This window comes from Mastomys coucha, unplaced genomic scaffold (assembly GCF_008632895.1).
Source record: "Mastomys coucha isolate ucsf_1 unplaced genomic scaffold, UCSF_Mcou_1 pScaffold20, whole genome shotgun sequence".
Taxonomy (NCBI): domain Eukaryota; kingdom Metazoa; phylum Chordata; class Mammalia; order Rodentia; family Muridae; genus Mastomys; species Mastomys coucha.
This window is the reverse complement of record NW_022196903.1, coordinates 44472839-44492888: the sequence shown is the minus strand read 5'-3', so window position 1 is coordinate 44492888 and position 20050 is coordinate 44472839.

The window sequence follows — 20050 nt, the reverse complement described above, 5'->3', positions numbered from 1 at the left end:
GCACAATACATACATGCATACTTAATGACATCAGAAAGAGCTCTGTGGACTACACCAATGTCTATTTGCTCGCACTGATATTGTACTACAGTTACATGCAATCCTTAGGTTGGGAGAAGACAGCAATCCACTCTGTAGGTTTCTGTGAATCTATATTCTATTACAGAAGAAAGAAAGGCAACCCCTCCCCCAGCCACATTATAGCTCTCATGCACAAAGACGAAGTCAAAGGCAACTTCTGCATTTAGATTCCAAAGATCAAACAATGCAAGCATGCTTTTCTTTTCTTACAGACTTCTAGTTGGATTAAATTATATATTTAATGAAAATATCCTATTAATATAGAAATGAGGGAGATAAATTAAACCTATAAAATCATATGGCCCAAATTAAAATGCAAATAATTTACATAGACAAAGAAAGCCAAGAACATCATAAAACTGGTAGGCAAATTAGAATTCCTAGTAGTTTAAGGAAAAAAAAACCACCTTTGCATGACAATCAACTGCCTCATTAATTCTGATACTAATGAAGCATACATTAATATACTAAATGTACGCATTAATATACTAAATGCATACACTTAAATGTTTAATCATTTAAATGCTAAATCGTTTCTCAGTTTAATTTGAACTAATTGTCCACAATTCAAATATGCTTTCCCGGATTTCAACCTTCTCCAAATATTAAGCCTTTTTTCCCCTTCTGGATACATCATGAGTTAATTAAGACATCAGAAAAGGTTGTTCCCCTCCACCCTTACATTACAGAAGTTCAGAGTCCATCTGAATTCACCTCAAACTTGGATAATTCAGGAAGCATGTCCTAGAGGATTTATTATAGAGAAAGCCTGGCAGAACTTCAGAAAGAACATCTTCCAGAGACTACGGGGTTGTCACAAATGGGTGCCTGGCTGTAGAAAGAACTGAGGAAATGAATCCAAGCTACAAGGCAGCTTAGGAAAACAGGCCAGGGAAGGCCTTTTAGGGTCCAAGGATAAACTACAGAGAGCAGAACATAACTTCTAGAAGAGCAGTGAAGACAAAGTGTCAAAGCAAGACTATTTGGAAGTGTTATTATCACAGACGTCCCCTTGAGGGTTTTCATTTCCACCATGGGAGAAAGCAGAGATGTTCAGAGATTAGAAGTGTCCTCTTACAATTTATTTGGCACAATTAATTTCACAAATCTTTTCAAGGTGTCATTGCTGATGGGTTTTTTCTGTTCATTTCTGTTTTCCATTCCAGTTCCTTAAAGCTTCAATTTCAAATTAGTTATATTCCTTGAGGAGAGAATTTTGCTGGGTCGTTAGAGAAAGTCTCATCCTACTGTTTGTTTTTTAATCCACTTTACATCCCAATCTCTGCCTCTGTTCCTGTCCCCCCAATCCCTCCTCCCATCACCCTCCCCTTCTCCTCTGAGACGGTCGAGCTCCCCCCCCCCATATATCCCCCATGCTGGCACATCAAGTCTCTGCAGGGCTAGGCACATCCTCTCCCACTGACGCCAGACAAGGTAGTCCAGTTAGGGGAACATGTTCAGCTTTTGGGATAGCCCCTGCTCCAATTGTTCGGGGCCCACATGAAGACCAAGCTGCTCATCTGCTACATATGTGCAGGGGGTGCCAAGGTCCAGCCCTTGTATGTTCTTTGGTTAGTGGATCAGTCTCTGGGAGCTCCTAAGTGCCCAAGTTAGTTGACTTTGTTAGTCTTCCTGTGGAGTTCCTGTCTCTTTCAGGGCCCTCTATTCTTCCCCCAATTCTTCCCATAAGAGTCCCCAAGCTCTATCCAATATTTGTTTCTGGGTTTCTGCATCTGTTTCAGTAAGCTGCTGGGTGGAGCTTCTTAGAGGACAGTTATGCTAGGCTCCTGTCATGCATGTCTTTTGGGGTCTGGTCTACCTCAATCAGGATGATAGTCTCAAGTTCCATCCATTTGCCTGAAAAATTCATGATGTCTTTGTTTTTAATAGCTGAATAGAATTCCACTGTATAAATGTACCACATCTTCTTTATTCATTCTTCAGTTGAAGGACATCTAGATTGTTTCCAGTTTCTGGTTATTATGAATGAAGCTGCTATGAACAAAATTGAGCAAGAGTCTCTGAGGTATAATGGGACATCTTTTGGGTACATGCACAGGGATGGTATAGCTGGGTTCTGGTGTAAAACAAGTTCCAGTTTTCTGAGAAACTGACAAATTAATTTCCAAAGTAGTACAAGTTTGCACTCCAACCAGCAATGAAGGAGTGTTCCCCTTGCAACACATCCTCACCAGCATGAACTGTCACTTGAGTTTTTCATCTTAGCCATTCTGTGGATAAAGGATGGAAAGACCTTAAAAGAACAAAAATAAAAAAATAAATAAAAAACCAAAACAAAACCAACAAAAGCTAAAACAATCCTGAACAAGAAAAGAACTTCCAGTATTATTATTACTGACCTTAAGCTGTACTACAGAGCAATATAATAAAAACTGCATGCTAAGAACAGATAGGTTGATTAATGGAATAGAATCAAAGACCCAGAAATAAACCCACAAACCTATGGACACTTTATCTTTGACAAAGAAGAAAAAATCATATAATGGAAAAAGGAAAGCATCTTCAATAAATGGTGCTGGTCTAACTGGATGTCTGCATGTAGAAGAATGTAAATAGATCTATCATCCTATACAAAACTCAAGCCCCAGTAGATCAAAGGCCTCAACTTAAGCCAGATACATTAAATGTAATTGAACAGAAAGTGGGGCATAGCTTTGAACTTTGGTACAGGAGACAACTTCCTCAACAGAGCACCAATGGCTCAGGCTCTAAGATCAACAATTGGTAAATGGGACCTCATGAAACTGCAAAGTTTCTGTAAGGCAAAAGACACCATCAATAGGATAAAACATCAGCCTACACCAGTTCTACATCTGACAGAGGGCTAATATTCAAAGTAGATAAAGAACTAAAGATGTTAGACACCAACAACCCAAATAAGCCAATTTAAAAATGGGGCGCAGAGCTAAACAGAGAACTCTCAACAGAGGAATCTTAAATAGCCAAGAAGCACTCACAGAAATGCTCGACATCCTTAGTCATCAGGGAAATGCAAATAAAAATGGCCCTGATATTCTTATCCTACTGTTAACCTAATCACAGAGCCTTGTATTCTATCTGGATTGAACCTAAGGCAGTGGCTCTCAACCTCTCTAATGCTGCAATGCTTTAATATAGTGTCTCATGCTGTGGTGATCCCAACCATAAAATTATTTTTGTTGCTACTCCATAACTGTAATTTTGTTGCTGTTATGAATAGCTGATATACAGGATATCTGATGTCTGACCCCTTTGATAGAGTCCCTTAACTCCCTGAAGAGGTTGCAACCCACAGGTTGAGAACCACTGATCTACAGAGCTCAAGGGACCAAATTTTCAATTTACAGCCCTGCCCAAGACAAGGCAGGAACATGGGATTTAAATGTACACAAATCATCAGCCCTAAAGACTAAGTGTAATGGCCATCTTTTCTCCCCAGGAACCCACCTGTATTCCTATGGGACTTCTTCCCTCAAAAATCTTTTTAGGAGAACCACTCTTTAAAAAAAAATTAAGTTTCTGCCCTTGCCTTTATTAAAACAGTGAGAGAGACAGAGGTTGATTTATGAGCACCCCACCCCAGTGAAGTTCTCTCAGTCCATCTGTGAGGACCTTGATATAAAAGCGAAGTTCACAGGATGCCCCAAACTTGCCACGTCCAATCAATGGAGTGTCTCAATGCATAATGATCAACAAAGCTATAAAGAATTGAATATATCCGTACTGTAATTTATTGATCAGGATTTAAAAATCCTTACTAAATGCTGGTTCATTCAATGTGAGGACTAATATTTACTTATTTGACAGCAACTAATACACATACATGTTGGTAGACCTCCTACAACAGGTTTTTACCCCAGTCCAGGTTGGAAGTCACTGTTCTGAAGAATGCCATGAAGCAATTTGATGAGTGACTTGACTTGTTTTGTTTTTTTTTTGTTTTTTTTGTTTGTTTGTTTGTTTTTGGTTTTGGTCTGTTTACATGGCCATGGATAGCACATGGTATTATGTGACACTATTCCTTAGAAGAGGGGAATAAACATCTACTCATTATAGATAGGGAAAGAGCAACAAACTAAGGTAAAGATACCACCAAAATCCAGTTGCTGAACCAATGAGTTTTATTGAGGTTGAAGGGCTACTTACAGGGGCAAAAATGATTCAAAAACAGCTGCATTGGCAAAGCCCACCCCAACATAGGTGGCAACTCACAAAATCTGGGAACCTGGAACACACATGAATAGCCTATAAGCATCTCAAAGGGATGGAGAGTGTTCCTTCCATTCAGTTGGTCTGAGCATCTCCAGACAGCTCAGTTGGTCTCTGTCTCTTCCAGGCAGGTTGGCTGGCCTGAGAGTATCTCTGGGCAGCCTTTCTGGATTACATGTGCCTGAGGAAGGAGGAGCCTAGTGAATTTGGTCAGGTTCAGGGACTTCCTGAAGTATCTATTGTTGTTTATTTTCTGAGCTTAATCCTGCTGGATTAAATGGTTCAGGGGAAACAGCTACGCAACCATGGGAATTTTAAAACATCATTAAAAAAAGAGGGAAAAAATAACCAAAAGTAACTTAGAGTTTTGGCTAAGGTGCCCTGGGGGTCATTCAGTCTCACCCAGTCTGTACAACTTGCTCAGATGCCATACATGCATGGGAACCTCATATCCAGGAAGGTTTCTGCCAGGTTCTGGAAAGAGTCTTGGGCCACAATATCACCCTATGTCTCACTGGCTCTATCTAGTGTTTCTGCTTTCTGTGTTTGTGCATGCGTGTGCGTGTATGTGTGCGTGTGTGTGTGTGTGTGTGTGTGTGTGTGTGTGTGTGTATGTGTGTGTACGCGCACATGTTGTTTCTGAGCTAGATACTGATACCAGGCATTCATCATGATTTTGCTTGGAAGGCAGTCTTTGATGATGCAGTCCAACAGTGTGGCTTCTTATGGGTATCAGGAACCTGACCAAGAACCTGGTGTCTCTTTAAGGTAAGATGACAAGAAATCTGGTTGTCTCTTTGTGTTGTTTATTCTCTGGTGTCTCTTATTTCCCCAAGGGTGCAATTGGTTTGTGTATCATTATAGGGAAAAAAAAAAAAAACACTTGAAACTATTGCTCCCACTACAACAGAGATCCAATTATCAATCAAAGAATTGGACAGGTGTGGCTGTGAAATCCACTCTGCACTCCTAATCATCCTATTACTCAGCCGCTACCAGCCAGGGAGTTGTGCTGATCCCTGTTGTATTTGTGAAATGGAGTCTGCTAGTTCTCTCTGGGTCTCTCTATGTGACAGGCCTGGCTTTGGTTTCTTAAAAAAATCCTTTTTCAATAACGGTATTTTCTATGTCTATATCTAGAAATAGCAAATAAACACAAAGAGAGAGCATGTATACACACATACATCTATGTATATGCATATCTATAATATTCACACACTCTAGAAGATATAGTTCAAATGTCATATAGTTCTGTCACCAAGAAAAAGAAAATGCACAAGGATTTAAATTAATGAGGTTGGTTCTGTATGCAGTTGCAGACAGAGAGCTCTGGCCTCTGATAGGGCCTTTAGAGCCTGAGCTGTTGTGATAGCCGTGTGGGTGGTCAGCACGTGGGCTGTGCGGGGCAGGGAAGGATCTCTAGGAACCATCTGATACTTGTGGCCTCAAGAACAAACAGGAGGCTTCTGCATTGCCTCCCCTTGTTCCTTAAAAAAATCTGGATAATTACAGAGAAATACTCAAATGGGTCAAGTTAAGGTATAAAGAAAAATAAACCTTAGAGCTGAGCCTTTCGCTTCACTCGATCTGACAACACAAGCACCACAGAACACAGATTTCAACAAAATTAAGAGAAACCCTGATGGAACTGATAAGAGTCTTTAACTATGTGAGTGTGAAAGCTTTTAGATCAAACATACTGATATGTGACCCACCTTCACTAAAAATAAATAGCTGAAAGAGTCACTAATATTTAATTTTTAAAGGTTTATTTATTATTAATTATGTGTATATTGTGTGCATGAGTGTTTGCAAGTGTGCCAGATGGGTGAAGATGCATGTGGAGGTCGGAGGAAGGTGTAAGATCTCCTGAGCCAATCTGATGGGGGAATTTTCTCAATTGAAATTCCATCTTCCCAAATGACTCTAACTCATGTCAAGTTGACATAAATACTACCCAGCACACCAAACAACACAGAACTAAACAAAACCTCTGCGACTGTCCCCCAAAAGCTCCAAAAAACAAAACCAAAAAACAAAACCAAACAAACAACCCCTTTTTCATTTTAAGTTGATGTCTCAGACATGTTAGTATAGTAGCATAAAGCCAAAAACAAAAGAAAAGTTGAACTGAAAAATTGTTTGTTAATTCTAAGAGAAAACGCAAAGGAAAGCAAGTTGTAGGGGCAAATTAATTCTAAAAGTATTTCAGTATTAGACAAAGTTAAAGAGTTTTAAATATGTATGCAAATATAAAGGAACCCTGACTTTACATCCTGATCGCCCACCCTCCTTGTCCCTCCTCTCTCCCAGTTCTACCCTTACAAATTTCTCTTCTCCCCGCCCTTACCTCCACCCCTTCTCCTCAGAGCAAGGGAAGGATCAAGGCCTATGTACCCTCTCCCACTGAGGCCCAACCAAGTGGTCCAGCAATAGGAAGGAGATCAAAGGGCAGGCCACAGAGTCAGAGACAACCCCCGTTCTAATTGTTAGGGGACCCACATGAAGTCCAAGCTGCACATCTGCTACAAAAAAAAAGGGGGGGCCTAGGTCCAGCCCCTGCAGATTCTTTGGTTCGTGGTTCAGTCTCTTTGAGCCCCCATGGGCCCAGGTTAGTTGACTCTGTAGGTCTTCTTGTGGACTTGACTCCTCCCACTCATTCAGTTCTTACCCCTGCTCTTTCACTAGACTCCTCGAGCACCACCTGATGTTTGACTGTGAGTCTCTGCATCTGCCTCCATCCACTGCTGCATGAAGCCTCTCAGGAGACACTTATGGTAGGCTCCTGTCTGCAAGCATAGCAGAGTATGATTAATAATGTCAGGATTTGGCTCTCTCCCATAGGATGGGGCTTGAGTGGGGCCAGTCATTGGTTGGCTGTTCCCTCAGTCTCAACTCCATCTTTATCCCTGTGCATCTTGTAGGCAGGACAAATTTTGGGTTGAAGCTTTTGTGAGTAGATTGATGTCCCCCTCCCTCCAGTAAGTCCCACTTGGCTACAGAAAGGGTGACCATTTCAGTCTCCATATCCCCCGTTGGTAGGAGTCTCAGCTAGGGTCAACCCCATAGACTCCTGGGAATCTCCCCCATCACAAGTGTTTCTAATCAAGAGTTAAAACAAAACAGAACAAAACCAACAAAAAGCCTTCTTAATTGTATAACATCATGAAAAATATTACTTCAAATAAAGGTTGGTTTTATTTTTTCATCAAAACTGTAAGCAGTTTTAAGCCCACCTTGTCCACAACGCATTTCTTCTGTAGAGGCAATCACTGCTCGCTTCATTTAAAATTCCATTCAGCAAGAAAGGGGTTTGCTGTCCTTTTCTGATATCAGAACATGTTGTAATAAACTGGGCCAAGCCACTCAGTCTTTTTGACAGGTCTTTTCTGCTTTTCCTTCAAGCATGCTACAAACTAAAGAGCAGAAATCGAGTCAGGGCCTGAGAATCTTAGAGAGGGGCTTAGAGAAGAGATGGGAGGGGCTTAGGGAAGAGATGGGAAAGAGAATAGAAGACAGGAGATACTAAAGAGGAAGTGGAAATCTGGAGGATGAAGGGAAACCGAAGCAGGGCAAGGAGATAGGAGAGAGGAGTTGAAGGGGTGATCAATCAAATGAAATGTGTATGAACTTGTCATAAAGAAACTTGTTACTTAGTACAGTAATTTTAAAAAAGGTTTTGAAGAAAAGGATTGAGTCGCACAGGAGAAGCATGGGCAGAACCACAGTGAGTTTTGTGTTCTGGCTAGTGGTCTCTGAAACAATGGGCGCACGGGGCAAGGGTGGGGCTGACGCAGAAAGTACAAGAGACATCTGTCAGTCTGTATGAAGGGCTGAGCTCATTGATTCCAAACCTACTCCAAAAGCAGGGCAATTCACAGAGCAGGTGCTCGGATGACCTGATAATGCAAAACAAGAGTTAGTCATGCAGGAGCCCGTGGAACCAATTCAACCTGCTTAGTTCTGTGGCTTTGCTTGGCTGCTTTGGTTGGTTTTTTGTTTTTGTTTTTGTTTTTTGGGGGGTGTTTTTGTTGTTGCTTTTTGGGTTGGGTTGGGTTGGGTTGGTTTGGTTTGGTTTGGTTTGGTTTGGTTTGGTTTTTGAGTCAGGATCTCCCTCTATAGCCCTGGCTGGCCCAGAACTTGATATGTAGACCAGGCTAGCCTTGAACCCACAGATATGGTGTGCCTCTGCTTCCTGAATGCTGGTACAGCAGCTGAGTGCTGGCTAGTAGTGCAGTTTTGATGGGCATCTGAAAAAGCTCTTTTTTATTTCTTCTTAATCCACCTGTAAAGGTCAACTGAATAGGCTGTCCATGTATTAAATTAGAATAAACCAATCTTCAAATGGTAGCTTAAAACTGAACTCTCAGAATTTAGAAAATATTTCTATAAGGATCTTCAAATCATAAGCTAAAAGACAATTTAAAAAAAAATCCAAGATTAAGAATTGACATAAAACAATTGGCCTTTTCTATGAAACAATTCAAAATCTAGGTGATAATGATTAAATATTATGCAACTTTCTAAGAGTGCTACACTTTCCAAGTTCATGCTGTTGTATCTAGGTTTAATGTGTCCTTTTTTCCCTCAAATGTAGTTGGGAAATTTAAATTTGTAAACAGAAGCACAGCAGAAATGTCACATAGCAGAACACATTTTAATGGGTGCGATAAGCCCATCAGTAAGGAATAGACACCATACATCACATGTGAAAGTGATGCCTATAAATTTTCCTGCAAAGAAATTGGCCTGGCATCTCTTTTATAGCTATGAAACTCTAGAGGAACGGATGGTGAGAACACCACAGTCTGTCTGGCCAGGAATAACGAGGGACTATAGATTATAAGATACTGCGGCTGAAACCTGGGAGAAAAGAACTGGACAATTATTGGTTCCTGCTCTCAGTAGACAAGCTAATAAGGACAATAAAAATACTTCTAGCACATAAAAGGAATAAAAGTCCATCCCTGAAGGCTCTATAAAGCTTTCAGACAGAAGCAGACTCCCATGGCTCTGTGTCTTATGTCCTACTTGTATTTCCACATCACAAAGGGGCATCTGTGGATTCATCAACATCCTTTGTGATACCTGTGTGAGGAAAACCAACCGAATAAAAGAAAGCATTGGATTAATGATGTGAATTCGGCTAAGCAAACCTACAAGAACAAATGGGCACCCTTGTGGGAAGTAAGGAGGAGGAAGGTCTTATGTGCCTCCTTCACGAGTAACTACTAACCAGGTTGGCTCCAGAGCCAGAAGTATGTGACACCCACCTGAGATGGGGAATAACAGAGAAAACAGGGCTGGGGGAGCTAGGCTTACCTTGCAGTCTCCATAGACTCCCTTTAAAACGAATGGGCTAGGGAAATGAATGGTTCAGTGGGTACGGGCACTTACTGTGCAAGCGTGGAGTTCAAATCCCCTACACACATGTAAAAAGCTGAGCATAGCTGTGTGTACCTGTGACCATAGATAGTATAGGGAGGGGGAGTCCAGAGACAGGCAGACCCCAAGAGTTTGCTGGTCAGCCTAGCCAAAATGGTGACCTCCAGATTCCATGAGAGACGCCCCCTCCTCCCAATCTCAAGGCACTAGAATGAAGAGCAACGAAGGCAGACACTCAATGTCCTCCTCTAGCCCCTTTGCATCTGTGCTCATGCAAGCTCGTACCTCAGCACACTCGTGCCTATGCACCACATGTACACAACATACCATGCATTAAAGAAAAAAAAGAAACGTTATTTTTGACTTCTGAGGCGTTAATGTCACCAGACACTTGAACACCTTTGAAAATAAGCCAATCAAGTGAGAAGGTTGCCAGGAAGATGCGACAGCAACCTTGGGTATCTGGATTTCTGGTCTTTCAGTGGCTAATTGCTTTGTTTGAGCCATCTTCATAAGCCTGGACTCCCTTGCAAGCTATTTTTTTCTGTTCTAAATTCGTTTGTTTCTGTGGTTTCCTTCCACATTTTAAACCTCTCCACCTGAGATATAGCTCCCCACAAAGTGGCTTGGGCAAGTTTCTTGCAAACCTGCCCCAGATGCTTTGACCCTGGCTTAGTTCCAGTTACAGGTAGTTGGCAGCCACCGCCTTATATAACGTGGATCCCCAAAGACAGCTCTGAGCCTCTGCTGTTGGCATCTGGCTGTGGCAGGCAGCCATGTGTCTGGTACCACCAGAATATGTCATCCCCTTTTTAGCCTTGTAGACCCTTTTAACCTTCAGAAATGGTCCTAAGAGGAGCCAAGAGAAAGACAGTGAGCGGAGGCCTTTGGATGTGGTCAGCCCAAGTGTGAAGGATGCCCAGGGAGCTAGTCTTCTTTCACCATGAGGCTGTCTGTGAATGAATGGAGTAGGCCTGCTTCCCAGCCGTTATCTGCTTATTTAAAGAGTCTCTATGGTTTCCTATTAGATCTTCCTTCCCTCTCCTGTTAAACTGGGTCTGGAAAGCAGCCTGCTGCCCTTCCTCTGCTGTCTCAATTAGCCAGCCGTGCACTGATTACCATCGTGTCCCTTCACTCTCCAGACACTCCTGCATCTCCTGAACCTGGTCAGTCTCTCCCTTCCTCTCTCCCTCTGAAGTACTCAAGAAGACTGCAGCCCATGACTCCAGCTGCCTCCTGCCTCTGCTGGACAGGGCTTGGGAGGTGGGATGTCCTGCTCAAACCTCTGGGTGCTTCTGGGAGTCTGAAACTGTCACAGTGACAAACAGAGTTTAGATGGGATTAAGGATGCCCCAAACTCTTCAGTTTTGCCTTAGTCTCGATAACTAAGGACTCTTGGTTGAACCCATTTGTCATGAAACCACATCTCAAAAGTTAAATCAGCCAAGTCGTTCCTGCTCCCCACCCCAGCCACTCTCCCATTCCGTTCCCTCCCTCCATCCACCCCTCATGTCCACTCTACTTCCCCTTCTCAGTGAGATTCAAGCCCACCCCACCCCCACCCCCCACTCCCCCCACTCCCGCTCCATGTTACTTCTTTGGGTCTGCAGATTGTAGAATGGTTGCTCTGTAGTTTGGAGAGAGTATGAGCAGTGGGGTGGGGGGTGGGGAACCATCTCTTGGATGAGCTAGAAACCTAGGATAATGGAGGCTTCTGGAAATCTATGAGGGGAACTCTGGCTGGGACTCCTAGCAGTGGGGAATAGGGAGCCTGAAATGGCCACCTCCTGGTGAGATGGCTCAGCGGGTAAGAGCACTGACTGCTCTACCGAAGGTCCTGAGTTCAAATCCCTGCAACCACATGGTGGCCCACAACCACCCATAATGAGATTGGATGCCCTCTTGTGGTGTGTCTGAAGACAGCTACAGTATACTTAATTATAATAATAAATAAATCTTTAAAAAAAAAAAAAGACTTCCAATGGAGGGACTGGGACACCAGTCCAGCCACAGAACCTTAGACCCACAATTACTCCTGCCAACAAGATGTGCAGGGGTAAAGATGGAGCAGAGATTGAAGGAATGGTCATCCGATGACTGGCCCAGCTGAAGACCCATGCCATGAGAGAGTCCACCCCTGAAGTGATTAGTGATATTCTGCTAGACTTCCAGAAAGGTGCCTGGGATGGCTGTCATCTGGGCCATTGCTCCAGCCCCCAGTTTGCAGATTCTTGCATCCTATGTGTCCATCTGAAGTATCTACCAGTCTTTTCTCAAATGATGAAAGCTAACAAATACCAGGAAGATGCTGAAAAATGGAGCTCTCATACACTTAAAACTGAACATAGGATAAGCACAGGATCCCTGTTCTGAGTATATAAACAAAGGACATGAAGTCACTTATATTTGGTGCAGCAATATTCACAATAGGAAAGGTGTGGAATCTTAGTTGTCCTGTGAAGGAAGGAAGCATGGAAACATGATATAAAGAGATGAACTGCTCTGTTCACTTTAAAATGAGGAATCCTGTCACCATAACAAAATGGATGAACATGAAAGATATGCTAATGGAGATGAGCCAGACACAGAAGGGTAAGTGACACAGAGAGATCTCACTTACTGGGGGCGTCTAGTAAAGTGGAACTCAGGTAGAGAGAAGGAGCTACTGGAAGCTGGGCACAGAGAGGGACTTGACGGGAGTTCCTGACCTCTGGGGCACCAAGGTTCAAAGAGCTCCGAGCCCAATCACACATTAGAGAACTATAGTTGATTATAATGTGCATTTCAGAATAACTAACAGCAAATTTCAAATGTCTTATTAGATTGGTAGGTGAGCAAGGTGATGACTGTGTCAGTTGGCTTTATTTGATCACTCTGTGTGGGAAGTGAAGGAAGCCTTTAGTGTATGAAGTCTGGGGTGAATGTCTGTGGTTGATATGAGCCATCTGTGTCAAGGACCCTAGGCTCAGACTCATGGAAAAATGACAAAGCTCCACCTTATCCCCCAACCAGGGAGAGGTTCAGAAAGATGACAAAGCCTTCTTCCTGTCTGTGCGCAGACGTTGAGAGTGCTACAGAAAAATGCTCACTGTAACTTTCTTCCCATGGATGCTCTGCTCCATACAGAAACTGCTCCCATGAAGATCATCTATATCTGCCTCCTGGTTCAGTGGTATGTAGTAACCCCGCCTCCCTATTCAACTGTGTATAATAAACACACTGAGATTTCAGGATACTGAGGTTTCTCTGTCATACAAACAAGGCCACCTGACCCCAGTTTCTCTGTCTGTCTGTCTGTCTGTCTGTCTGTCTGTCTGTCTGTCTGTCATTTCTCCATTCCCTCATCACTCCAGTTCAGTCTGTCCCTAGAATGCATGCTGGACATGGCAATGTCACATTAACTACACCAGCATCAAGCTAGCCATGGTGGGCTGAATGAGCAATGCCCCCTACAGGCTATGTGATGGAAAGCATATTCCCCAGCTGATGGTGCTGTTGGGTCAGCTACTGGGAGCCTTGCTGTAGTAAGTAAACCACTGCAGGTTTTTTAGGCTGGCCCTGCCTGACTTTCTCTCTCTCTCTCTCTCTCTCTCTCTCTCTCTCTCTCTCTCTCTCTCTCTCTCTCTCTCTCTCTCTCTCTCCCCTACCTTCCCTTCCTCCCCCTTCCTTCCTCCGTTCCTGTGTGTGGTTGAAATGTGATTCCCTGCTTCCTGACAGCCAGGTTAGCCTGACATTCTGCTACCATGTTTTCCTCAGCATAAAGGACTCTATCCCCTCTGGAACTGAAGCTAAAATAACCATTTTTTCCCTAACTTGCTTTTTGGTTATTGTATTTTATCACAGCAGTGAAAAGTAGATGATACATCATTACCCTGGACCCTGCAGGTCTAAAGGTTTACAAGTTAATCAAAACAATGTTAGTAATTATTCTTAAACAATGATCTATAATTGAGTATATGAGTCTCCCAAAGATATAGCTAGTTAGTAATTCTAAGTGAAACCCATCTATCAACACACACACACACACACACACACACACACACACACACGCATGCACAAACACATGGCATATGCACCTTTAAATGACACTTTCTGCTTTGTCTCAAGTGTGAAAACTTCAGGTACTTTGAAGAAAAGATGGCATAAAGACCAAGACAGAGAACATGGGAAAATATAAATGAAGAGAAAAATCCAACAAGAAAAGGCTACCCAGAAAATCAAAATCCTGTGATGTTTTAAAAATTAAAGTGTTCAAACATGTGTATGAAGTTCTTTGGCAGTACAGTTGCCTTCCCTCTGAGCTGCAGTCATAGCTTCTCATGTTACTGTGATGGTTTGTTATGCTCAGCCCAGGGAGCGGCACTATTTTAAAAGGTATGGCCCTGTTAGAGTAGGTGCGGCCTTGTTACAGGAGGTGTGTTACTGTGGGCATGGGAAATAAAACCCTCACCCTAGCTGCCTGGAAGTGAGTATTCTGCTAGCATCCTTCAGATGAAGATGTAGAACTCTCAGCTCCTCCTACATCATACCTGCCTGGATGCTGCCATGATCCCATCTTGGTGATAATGGACTGAGCTTCTGAACCTGTAAGCCAGCCCCAGTTAAATGTGGTCCTTTATAAGAGTTGCCTTGGTCATGGTGTCTGTTCACAGTAGGAAAACCCTAACTAAGACAGTTACCAAGTGCTATTTTGGTTAGGAATCACAGCTATAAAACTGAATTCAGTTCTTTACACTTCTCCATGATGTTGCCCTTCAATTTTGCACAATATATTTTTGTACACTATTTCAAATAAAGTAATAAAAAAAGTTTATCTCAGAAAAATAGACACAAAACCCAGAGAAGAAAGTGCAATGTGTATGAAGAACTTTTCCATTCATGACTGAATCTGACTTATAATCCAGAAAGAAAAAATAGAGAATGCAAAGAAATCACTAATTGATAAATAGTGCAGGAAAGAACTTAACATCAAGAATATCAGAGAAGGGTCCCTGTAGCCCAGTGGGCTTCAGAACCACAAATAGGAAAGAACACGCCTATGAGACGCAGAGTGAGTTCCAGGACAGCCAGGGCTACACAGAGAAACCCTGTCTTGAAAAACAAAACAAAACAAAACAAAACAAAGAAACAAACAGGACACAGAAGCCCTTGAGCTACCCTCAAGGACACACGAGCTAAAGACCACGCAGCCAGGTGTCCCAGTCAGGGTTGCTCCTGCTGTGATGATCACCTTGAGCAAAAGCAAGTCAGGGAGAAAGAAAGGGTTTATTTAGCTTGCACCTCAAACCACTGTTCCTTACCGAAGGAAGTCAGGACAGAAATGTGGAGACAGGAGCTGCTGCAGAAGCCTTGAAGGGGTGCTACTTCCTGGCTTGCTCTTTGTAGCTTGCTCAGTACTCAGAATGTTTTTGCTTTGTTTTTTGTTTTGTTTTGTTTGTTTGATAAATCCCAGGACCATCTGCCCAGGTATGACCCATAATGACCTGGATCCTTCCACATTAACCATTAAGTAAGAAAATATCCTTACAGGCTTACCTAAAGGCCTGTGTCTTCTGGTGGCATTTTCTTGATTTGGCATTCCCTCCTCTCAGATGATACAATTGTAGCCAGCATACCATACCTGCAGAAGGCTGTCAGAAAGTGATTTCCAAACTGCTTTTTGTTCAAGCTGCCAGTCAGCTTTCCTGTGGGAAATAGAAACATTTCAGACATGCAGTGTCTTCTGTATGCTACTATCATGTTTTCTTTCTTGGCAAGCAGTTCTACCAGCAGGAAGTCTGTAGGTACAGAGCCAATTAAATGCACTGAGATCTCTCTCAAGGCCTCTACACCTCCCCCATCTTTCCCTTTCCTCTTCTCTCCTCATGTAAAAGTCTAGAGGACAGAACAGAATCACTATGTAACTCCAAGAAGTCTTAGAGCATGTACGTCATGTTTTCTGATTGCTACAGTTAGTATTTGCATCCTCACTACATGCCTGTCAGGGGTCCGGCCATCCATATATGTATCAGAGGAAGAAAATTACAAAAGCACACAGAGGAAAGATCTCAGAAGTCTGACCCACTTACATCTCTTTACCACATCCATTCCTTATGGGCAAAGGTCATCGTGGGTGAATGCATTATTGAACACATAAAGATTCTCCTAAGTGGCAAGCATTAAATATTGGTTTGGCAACTAGAAATATAATAAAATATATCCTCTACTCCAAACAGAAGAGGGTTAAAAGATGTAAAAATTGAGCCGTGGTTGGAGAGATGGCTCAGCAGTTAAAAGCACTTGCTGAGCTTCCAGAGGAACCAAGTTCAATTCCTAGCACCCACCTCAGGTGACTCAGAACCTACCAAAATCTAGTTCCAAGGACGTCCTCTTCTGGCCTCTATGGGTGCCTGCATATGCAGGCACACATGCATGCACACACACACGCACGCATAAGTAAATCTCAAAAAAGAATTGAGACAGTTAATTTAGTTGGGGGAGAAGGAGATGACTGAGATGCCAGGCTCCAGGTTTAAAGCTAACCAGCAGCCTGAGAGATCCTTCATCCTGCAGAGGCCTCTGAGAGCTACAACTGACTGGGATGCCTGGTGTGTTATGGAAAGCCAGAGGGTTGCAAGGTGGCTTTCAATTCTGTTTTATAACATGATAGAACGGCAAGCAAAGAAAAGAACCGAGTGCAGGGAAGGCCACGCAATCGTAGCATATGCTGTGGTTCATCTACAAACAGCTCACGAAATGATTTCACACTTTTCATAAGAAAGTGAACATTCAATTTATTTTACCAAAAAATCATAGTTATATTTGTAGAATGGTAAGAGAGGTGGTAGAGGGGTTTAGAAATGGAAAAATCTAACTGTTCATCTTCTGTAACAGAAACGCATTAGATATGTCTCAGAGTGATAAATTAAGAAATTATATGAGTGTAAGCATAACATTGAAAAGATAATTACAAAGAGTAACAGCTAAATGTTTGAGGATGGGGTCACATCGAGAGGGCAGATGTTCACCATAAGCCTGGAATTACTTCTTCCAATCTTAATGTATTGTGCTACTCAGATAGAAAGTTTAGACAAGGTATTACAATTTAATGACTAAGGTAAGTGTTTACCTTAGCAAACAATGTGAATAATGTAAGCTCCATTTTCAGAGTCTGGATAGGAAGAGAATACTGCAGTAAGGAAGATGAGTGTGCCAGCGTAAGTCTGCAAAGGCATTCACCTGACTCCCAGATCCTCCACTGGACTCTCAACTCCCACCCCAGCCTCCATCAGTCAGGAGGCTCACTGCTGCTGGGAGGAACCTTCAGATGTAGCTGATGGTAAATTCAGATTAAAATTTTTAATTGTGTCTGAATTGTTGTGAGATTTATGTTTTAAACAGACATTTTAGGGACTAGAGAGGTGGCTCGGCAGTGAAGAGCACTTGCTGCTCTTCTAGAGGAAGCAGGTTTAATTTCTGGCACCCACGCAGACACCACTCGTCCCCACATACATGGTACCCAGATGAAGTGCATGCAGGAAAAACACCCATACACATAAAATATTTTAAAATAGTGATTTTTAATTTTAAAAATAAAGTAAAATAAACTTTAAATCAGATTTTTTAAAGGAAGGGCCATCTCTCCATACCCAGGCTATCTATTATTTTATTGACTCTGTTCTCTTTCCTACCCTCAAGTTCAAGTCCCCAACAGGAAACATTCTCTCCCTCCTCTACCTGCCCCTCTTCTTTCTCCTCTTCCTCCTCTTCCTCCTTCTTCTTCTCCCATTCTCAAACCTGTGTTCATCCTGGGGGTGCGACCCCAACCAAGAAGGAAGCCTTCCCCTCTGCATCCATCCAGTGCGCAGGACTGGTGTGAGACTTGGCAGCCACTTTGACAGACGAAATATGTACGCAGCCGCAGTTGGCACAAAGCACTCCTTGGCTTGCCAGCACCGTGGTCAAACTTGGAGGGGATGAAGCTCATTAGTGCTCACGACTTGGAGGCTTCTGTCCATAGTCTGCTGGCTGTTGCTTGGAGAGCGGTGGTCAGGCAAATCTATCATGACTCTAGGAGGCAATAGAAACTGCCACTGAGGAAGAGAGAGAAAAATTTGAGGAGCCTGCCTCACAATGCCCTCTGGGGGCAAGCCCCTGAGACCAGAAACCTCCTACTAAACCCCACTCCTAAAAGCTCCTGCTGTCTCCCAATAATCACAAACTAGAAACCAAGCTTCTGACACATAGGTCTTTGGGAGATGCTCTAATCCACTGTAGTACGTATAGGTATGTATGCAGAGATGATGGATGGATGGATAGATAGATAGATAGATAGATAGATAGATAGATAGATAGATAGATACATAGATAGACTGATAGACTGATAGAAAGATAGATAGACTGATAGAAAGATAGACAGACAGACAGATAGACAGATAGACAGATAGACAGACAGACAGACAGACAGATAGGCAGGCAGACAGGCAGACAGATAGATAGATAGACTGATAGATAGACAGACAGACAGATTAATCAATGGGGGAGATAAAGAAATATAAAGTTTCTAGACTTGCATATAAGTTCAATCGTCTGAGCTTCATTTGCCCCTTCTGTACTTTCTGTCCATTACAGGGAGCTTCGGGATTAACTCATCCACACATTCCATCAGGGACTAGATTTTCTCTCCTGCTACCATCTCCTGCCTCCTGGGTGGACTCTGGTACCCTGCAAAACTCTGCAGCTGCAGCCAAATTTCTACCCAGAAATGGGTGTGTCCACCTCCTCTATCTTTGTGGGCACCACACAGAAGGCCTTGGCTGCCGGGTGTCCTTGACATCCTTGGCAAGAGTCTGCTTTCGCATCATTGACCTGTCATCTGCATACAATGGCACAGGTGGAGTCGATCTTGGAGGGCTCCACGAGAACCAGGACACCATCAATCACTCATTTACCTTCTGACCCACCCCCACCGCATACTTACACTCGGTTTGCCTCAAGCCCTGACCCTTGCCTGTATCCTACAGAAGTCAGGGAAACTGGAAGAGGTCCGGAGCACGGCACCAGCCTCCTACCCCTTTCCTCTGTCTGTCCACACTGGTGAGTGAATCTATAAACTACCCCTAGTGCCAACAGCCTCAAGCTGTATTTAGCTTCTGTCATCAATTTGACAAAAAGCTAGTGTCACCTGGGAAGAGGGCACCTTAACTGAGGAACTCCACAGTCAGTTTGGCCTGTAAATATGTCTTTGAGGGTATTTTATGGATTAATAACTGTTGTAAGAGGGTCCCAGCCTCTGTGTGTAGTGCCATGCTGGGCTGGTGGGTTGGGACTGTATGACCAAGGTAACTGGACAGGAACCTCGGAGCAGGCCAGTATGCCATGCCCCTCCATGTTCCTTCAGTTCTAGCCTTGGCTTCTCTCCGTAATGGACCATAACTTGTAAGATGAACTAAACCCTTTCCTCTCTAATTTGCTTTTGGTCATGGTGTTTGTCACAGCAATAGGAATGAGAGCCTCCAGCGAAAGGATGTAGAAGATGTGTTCCCATAACTGAACAAGTTAAGTTCATTGAGTATTAAAGAAAGGCAAGATGGGTAACTTCAATGGATCCCAATGAGAAGGGGTAGAGATGGCTTACCATGAAATTAGAGCTGTCATGTGATAGAGAGACAGTGCTAGTTGTGGGAAATCCCACTCACTTTGATGGCGTGAAGTGGGAGTGGGGTAGCTCTGTATTTGGTACCTTAACAAGCTTTCTCTAATGTGAGGCAGACAAGACCAAGCTAAGCTGTCCTTGGTGAAGAATAGGCATTCATAGTGGCTAAGGAGGGGCATGATTTGGACCATATCTTCATTTATGAGAATGGGTTCATCCCCATCTCTAATTGCCATGACTACAGCAGCAGGGGATGTTGACGCTCAGTGGCACAGTCATGTTCAGAGGGAGCAATTTCAATCTAACTTGGGGAACCATACCAGCACTCGATGCCTTGGAGACTTCTTTGTGTTTGCACTCTGCAGCTGCCTAGTAAGAAAGCTCTGCTCTTTTTTTTACCACATCAAACACAGGGTGGCGTACCCATGATCTAGATGGGACTGGCAATACCAGGTTGGTTAGTCTCATTGGCTCTGGCGAGTTTGTTTCTTGTGTATGATCTCAGTCAAAGTGAAAAGCTGGAAATGCTGTGACTTGCAGCCTAGAACCCAGCATATGGAGTAGACCTTGTAACTAACACCGATGGATCCCCATTTACAATGTTTCAACTCACATTCTTTTTTTCAATTTTCTGATGATGCAATTGTGTGTCCACACAGCCATTCTGCCTAAACCTTTCAGCACATATTCACACACTTCAATAAATTACAAGATACATAATTTGAGTAAACTTCATAGTAT